This window comes from Onychostruthus taczanowskii, unplaced genomic scaffold (assembly GCF_017590055.1).
Source record: "Onychostruthus taczanowskii isolate IOZ18803 unplaced genomic scaffold, ASM1759005v1 scaffold161, whole genome shotgun sequence".
Classification (NCBI taxonomy): Eukaryota; Metazoa; Chordata; class Aves; order Passeriformes; family Passeridae; genus Onychostruthus; species Onychostruthus taczanowskii.
Genome location: NW_024498807.1, coordinates 287,370 through 295,185, shown reverse-complemented (window position 1 = coordinate 295,185; position 7,816 = coordinate 287,370).

Genomic DNA, 7,816 nt, shown 5'->3' with positions numbered 1-7,816 from the left:
ACATTAACTATTAAAACTCAAACAAAGAAGTATGACTTGGGAAACTAATCTCTTTTTATATATCTGAAAAGAGAAATGAAATTCAGTTTGGAAAACATTTTTATTAAAAACTGTAGCTGTCTGTACTCTCAAACACCCTGGAGGTCTAAAGATGATATCAGTATATAAATATTCAGGGCTTCCTGAATATTTCTTTTCACAAAAGACTTGCTTTTTTTTTTCTCTTACAATTTCTTTGACCTTTAGAAAACAGTCACTATTTGTAGCTTGATTTTTTCAAGATGTTCTCTGGTACATAAAGATGGCAGGGAATTCAATTTAAAAGTCAACTCATGAAACACCATATAATAGTCAGAAGATAGTATTGCTTTAGGCCATGTTTTATTAAGTGAGCAGCCATTCAAAGCGTTTTGGAGCATATTATATCCTATTTGAAGGAGTTCACTTCATTCAATCCTACAGAAAAAATATTTTACAAGAGAGATGATATTTGAACTATCCACAGGCATACGGATAAAATGGTCAGTACTCAGATTAAGCAGAGATGAGTCTTCCTGCTTTATGGAGGCCTGTCAAAAGAACTGATTTATAAAAAGGTCAAGGGTTTTTTTTTTTTTTTTTTCTTTAAAGGGAACAGGACTTTCACAGGGTCCCATAGAACAGCTGCAAAAATACCTTTAGTCTGTCATCCAGAATTCCTGAAGGTGAGTTGTGGATTTGTGGCTAATGAAACACTGCAAAATAGCACTCACCATGTTATAAAACAGCCTTAATGCTTTATTAGCCTTTTATGGGGCAAAAAAGGAAAGGTGCCCAAAGCATGTTATTCTGTTATAATTATATAAAGCCAAATTTAGAGAGAAACACAACAGAACCGAACACACGCAGATGTTTCTGTGGCCTCAAAAGTGGATCACAGATGATTTATGACACTACAAAGCAACCACTGGAGACCTGGGGTCCAATTAAGGATTCTCACTGATGAAAATCAGTACACTTTCTCATGATCTACAATGAAAAAAGACTGAAATTTGGTCACCAAAACCTTATTTCACTTGACCTTATACAGCACAAGAATTTGTTCCTGGAACAGGACTCCCTCATTCCACAGATAAGCCATCTGATAAGAGTAACAGTGGCTAACAGATTACTTGGGGTTGAGAGCAAGGAAAGGGCACTGAGAGAACTGTGTTTCTGAGGGTTCAGAAAACACAGTATGCATTATACATCATAGAAAGCTTTCTGATATTTCTGTTTTTCCTACCTTTACAAAACAAGACTTAGTAAAGTACAGGAAATTACCCTATTTCTAAATGAATGACCTTGTACACCACCACTTAAGATGAATTAAAGAGAAGGCTCTGTCCTCCTAAACAACACTATATTTCAATAATTTGAATTTTTGAGGGAAAAATATCATACTTTTTTTTTTACTTTTTTTTACATTTTACATTTTTTTTTAATTTTATTTTATAAATACAAAGCAGCTCTAATAATTTTCTTTTACTGGATTTAGTTTTTTTTCAATATATTTCAGTCAAAAAAAATCTATGGCAGATAAAAATAATCCAGTGCTGTTCACGGGGAGAAAGTTTTCAGAGATTTGACTAATAGCTTTGCATTCCTGGAGAAATATTGACTCAAATTGCAGGACAATACTTGCTGATGAAAATTATTCATATGGTCCTACACAGCTGCAACTGGATTTTTACCACATTGCCAATGTGGACAAGAGGACAAGAGTTCTCCCCTTACAGTTTTCAGGGCAAGTTCAACAAACAAAACCCATCTCCACCAGGTTTTTCTTAAGGACAAAGATCTGAGTCCTTAAAATATTTCCAGACATAGATGGGCTACATAGAAACTCCTCTTCAACCCGAAATCTGCCCAGTTTTAAGCACTAGGGTTGTAGCTGTGGGAAGAGGATATACAGGACTTTTTTCTGGCTGTTTGTGCAAGGAAAGAAAAATTGTCATGCTTTTCACCTGTGAGCAGAACATTTTCCCTACAACATTCATGTATTCTGAAATAAACTTCACTTGTTCTCTTTTGCTGTGTTGTCAAATCAATATATGTAAAAACCAAAGATGTTTTATTTGTTGCTAAATGATCCACCACAATAAAAGTGAACATGATAATGATGAAAATGATAGTTCAATATGTGCTAATTACTTGTTCAGAAACAAGGAAGAAGGGAGGAGAAATGTGCAATTTCTCTTCTGGTCAACTCTTGACCACTTCTTCAAAATATTTTACTAGATCTTTCATGTTTCAAGGCTGGTTACAAACTGGGCCTGGTTCAACTGAAGGGAGAGTTTGCACCAGGCACTTACATGCTACTGTCTCAGGCTGGATGAACTATGTCTGCCTAATTTGGAATCCCCTTGAACATCAAAGTTCTAACTCACACTTCAGGGTTAGCAGGTCACATTCCACCTAAAAGAAGCCTAATACTGCCTGAACTGTTCACAACAAGCTTCTTTTTTGACAGTTTTTGACCCATTTTCTGTTTTCAAATGATGTGCAAGCAAACTTGTATTTTGCCACTTTCTTTAATAATTCACTAAACACTTCATGTGGATTCATTCAAATGGATTTCTCTGAGCTATCTGCTCTGCACATCTGTAGTGTGTCATTCAGGCTGCAATTTTCCACCTGGTTGTAACTTCTGTTTTCTGGAACATTCCCAAATTCACAGAAAAATTTCAGGATGGCCACCCAAATGATCCTGAAAAACTCTCATACAACTGCATCTAGGTATGCACTTGTACAATGCTTTACTTTTAATAAATAATTTTGTGAAGGGAAATTCCATTAAGAAAGTTCGTAAAAGGCAGCTGGAGAGGCCATAGCAGTATCAGTAAATATGGTCAAGTAGAAGACCTCTCCTCTGCTGGTTTTTTTTTCTAAATGTGAGCAGGGACTGAAAAATAAGTGGGGAAAAAGAATGGGTCTGAATGGGAAAAATGCCAGGGGAAAAGATATAGGAATAGGGAAAATGAGTACCAAGATATTATCACAAACAGGCAACCATTCCTCAGTGGAACAAAGAATGGTGAAAATATGTAAAGGACACTAGTTCTAGCCACATGCATATATGATCCTTTGATCTCCCTGTGAGGAAATTCACTGTCTTGCTGTAAGCACCAGATTCTTCACATCAGAACACACTGCTAGACTTTTCAGTGTGCAAGAATTCACTAGAGTTGAGGACAAATAACATGCTGGAATTCACAACCCAGAAAGAGCAATCAGTTAAGGATCCCCCTTTCCTGTCAAAAAAACCCCATGTCTAATGCAGTTATATATGTTAGGTTAAATTTAGGTTAAAACCAACTACGAAATACAGATATCCCTTGAATGGGGTATTACAAAAAGTTTTAAAGCAGGACTATTTTAGCAATCCCAAAAGAGGCGCTATGGGTGTATTGCAAAACCTCAACTCTACAGCATGTCTATAGCATGTCTGGTATGAAACAAATCCAACAGAAGCAAGTCTTCTGTGAACTTAGCTCAGACTTTTGCTGGAAGAAAACCAACTTGGACCTTAAGAAAGAGGCAAGAAGTAATGGGGAATTTTCTCTTTTGCAGATAATTTAGAGAAGCAAATGCCACAAGCAGAAAGCAAAGACAGGGTATAAAGTTGTAAGGCTGCTTTTCTTATGATACATCATAATTTTAAAAGTATTTCTTCCACTGTTTCTAATTTTTTATGCAGCTTGTAGCCCATAAGCACAAGTAGGGTATCCAGAATGGGGAAAAGGCTGTGAACAGCAGAAAGAAACAGGTACTAAACAGATTTGTGGGATAAATGTATGAAGCTGATGTTAGAACAAAATGAAGCAAATTTAAATGATTTTGCAAGAATATTTGCAACGTTGTTATACTAAAACCTAACCCTAGTTTGCTTCAGTATAATGTCTGAATACACACATTAGATACAAGTAATGAGACAATGCTACACAAAGAGATGTTGCTTAATGGAGTGGCATGAGTATCATGCCAATCATTACCCTAGTAATTAATTTTATGAATTACACAGGAATTAATAATTTTTGAAAAGATACCTGGATGGGAAAATGAAATGCAGCTATGAACAATCATACCTAAAGATGGTAAATTTACATCAGATATAAAGCACATTTCCAAACAAAGAAATCTTTTGAAAGAAGGTGGTAGAAACCCCTAAATTTATCACCAAGGACATTTAAAAATAGATCAAAATGAACTACTGTAAAATTTAACACAATGATTAATCTCACACTGACTGCACAATCTTGCAATAGGAATGGAGAACATTCCAAAACTTCTTTTCCATCCCTAATGTGTAATATTTGTAAGTCTCTGGACGTGTTTGGACTATCCAGCCATGGATATTGGGTCTGACTCCAGAAAACAGCATGATACTAGCATACAACTTAGTTCCCAGAGCCTGGGAAATATCCAGAGCACCACTATTGCTAACCATTTTCCCCAAAGTAGCAACTTTAGTCTCGTTCTTCACAGTCACCCTACAGCTGATCCATCCCTCACCCTGGAGCTGATCCATCCCTCTTGCAGAACTTTGAAAAGACCAGTCACCTCAGGCAAGCAGAAAGAGCCCACCTTCAATGCACACACAGAGTGATTGCTATTTGTAGGAAGAACAAAATACTCATTTGCAACACAACTGCAAACGGCTGGTGGCTCAGTGTATTTTGATACATCAAAAAAATGAACATACTTAATAATTCACCTGAAAACTACAGCTACTATGTGATATTGTTACTGAGATCTCCCATCTCAATACTTTAATGCCTGTTATTGGCGCTATAACAAGTTTATGACTGACTGTATTTCTGTGTCATATCTAAAACCCTTAACTTTTGTTAGCTGCAGAAAGGAGATATGTTTTCAAAGCTGTCCTTGACTGTGAAAAATTCTTGTTTGAATGTCAAATTAGAAAATCGGATTTTCAAAGGTTAGGTGCTCAGCATATTCTGAAAATCAGTCTGTCTGGAAATGTTTCAGACTGTGCCTCTAACAAGGAAGTAATTGTATCATTCATCACTTTTGCAAATCAAACTTTTAAGACAAAGACATTTTTCTTTCATCCCAGTATTCAGACTACAGCTAAGGGTGTGGTAGAGGTATGGAGCAGAATTCAACAAAATGCTTTGACATATTTTAATTTCAGGTGACATGTAGGAAGAAAGATGCATGTACCTGCATGAATACAGCTGCTCTTCCTGTAATAAAATCTGCTAATTATCTGTGCTATTTACCTCCATATAGAAATCCACTTCAACTCATTCTTCTCCTCTGATATTTCAAGCAAATGAACAAATGGACTTAAGGCAGCGTAGGCTGGTGACCGTATCAAAAGTTACACTAACTATAACTGCCTTTTAAAAGACCTAGTTAAATCAAAGCAAATCCTTGCCTAAGCACACTTAGTTTATTTATTGGGTAACATTGATTTATTTGAATTGGTAATCTGGGTCAGGACTCTGAAATATTTGCATGCCTACTTCATGTTTAGCACACTATTTAGTCTAAATACATTTTGTTTCAGTAGAATGAAAGAATGAAACTCTTCTAAGAAGGTGTAATAAACAAGTCTGACACTCTTTTATAGCAGGTCAACTCAATAAAGACATCACCATTTCTAGATGATATGAAGCCAACTGTGCTTAAAGAGACCTACTGGAAAACATCCAAAGTCAGTTTCCTAACTCACAATTTATGTTTAATTAGATTTTACTGCCTTAATCAAATTGTTTTGAGAGATTATTTTATTTTAATATCAGTTACTTTTGTGTGTAAACAATGCCATAGGCAAATATCATCACAGGATACATCAAGGATAGCTACTAAATGGAACACACTGAGGATATATTTCTGAATGGCATTTTTCACTACAGCCATCTTCAAATTCTAATACAGAAATTGAATTTGGGAGTGGAAGAAGTAGGAGACCAAATTATGTGTTACCTTTCCAGAATACATGTTATACTTGTGATTATATAATCTGAAATGACAAAAAAAAAATGAAACCACTACTCTTAGTTTTGCCCATCTATTTTTGTCCATATTGAGTAGAAGCCTGCCTACCCACAAAATTACTCATTTCTTCATGCTTCACCTGTTGAAACACTCAGAATTTCTGATTTCTTACAAGCTATACTAATTTCAAAGAAGCATACCTAGAAAATGAAACACAAACCTATTATCTGCTTCCGGGTAGTTGTAAACATTAGAAAAATCTGAAAGTAAAAAGGTTAACAAACCAAAACAATCCAGCAAACCAAAAATCTAACTGCTTCTGTGTGTATGTGTGTTATGTCCACCAAAGAACTCCCATAAGACTGTAATGGTTGAAATTGGTTTGTCATGGAAGAATAGTAGACTCTTGGCCAGGCATGAGAAATATGATACTAATTATGGATGAGTATGATACTGATACTGGATGAGTATGATTAGATTTATTGCTAATACGTGTCTGAGCATAGTCAATGAAGTTTATAGTATAACCATGTCTTAAGGGTTATAATATAAGCAGGTTCAGCTAGAAATATACAGGTTCCCAGTCTTTTGCCTTGCAGAATGTACAATTACAAAGCAACAAAACACCTATGTAGTTACTTAAGAATTTTATCTCCACATATAGCTAGGTTTCACCACTTTCACTCACCCTTCCAAAAGTGAGTGTTTCCCTGTCCTCAGGCTGCATGTACGATGCAGGCATCCCTGCCAGGGAGGGGATCTACCCAAAAGCTGACTGCAGCCTTGGAAAACCATCTTCCCTGCCTCCAGCAGCATTTTATACCCTTTTGCAGGCTGATGTGTAACCAAGTCAACCTTGATCACCACAGCTTCTCCATCTCTGGAATGCATTCATTAAGTGAGCATCCAGACAGCTCGTCCTGAAATTCCTACCCAGTGTTCTCATCTTAGCACAACTCCCACCTGGTGTTCTTATCTAAGGCCAAATCACGTTGCCTGCTTTAGACAATCACAAAGGAAGAGATTGTGTGTGGGGCAGGGAGGATGAAAGGGAAGACCTGACTATCCTGTCACACATATTGACATTGTGTATGGTTCATATTTGCCTTCATAGAATATGGTTATTTTAAAACCTGTCTCTAACTGGTTTAACAGGTGACCAGGAATCGCTTGGCTTGGCCATTACTTTTGCCTTTCTTAGGACCAAAAAAGGGATGATGTTCTACTTAGATTTGTTTTAACAACATGTGTGGTCTAGTTTGTAGTTTAGATTGGAAGAGAGTTCAAAAAAGAAGTCCAGCAATGCTGTATTGTGCAATACTTACATGTTTACTTTACTGGATGCACTGGGTAAATCTCTCAAAGATACTTATTATTGCATATATAAATAACAACCCCAAACTTTACAAGGATTCTATTCAATTTTTAAGTAAATATTATAAATGTAAAATTTATATTGGAAAAAAAAAGAGACAGTGGATTAAAAATCTGTTTCAGGCAAACTTGTGTATCCTCATGAGTAGATAGACCTCAAGGCAGGGACTTGGGGGAGCAAAGTCCCTCCCACAGTAAGAGAAGAACCTGAACATACATAAGTCTACAGGATCTGATGAAATGCATCCTTAACTCTGGAGAGAATTGACTGATCTAGCTGGCAAGACACTCTCCTTGACATGTGAAAACTATATCAGTCAGGTGAAATTCCAGGTGACTGGAAAAGAGGGAACATTGCACCCATCTTTTAAAAGGGTAGGAAGAAAGTCTGGAAACTACCAAACTGTCAGCCTCCCCTCTGTGCCTGGGAAGACGATAGGAAAGTTCCTCCTAGACA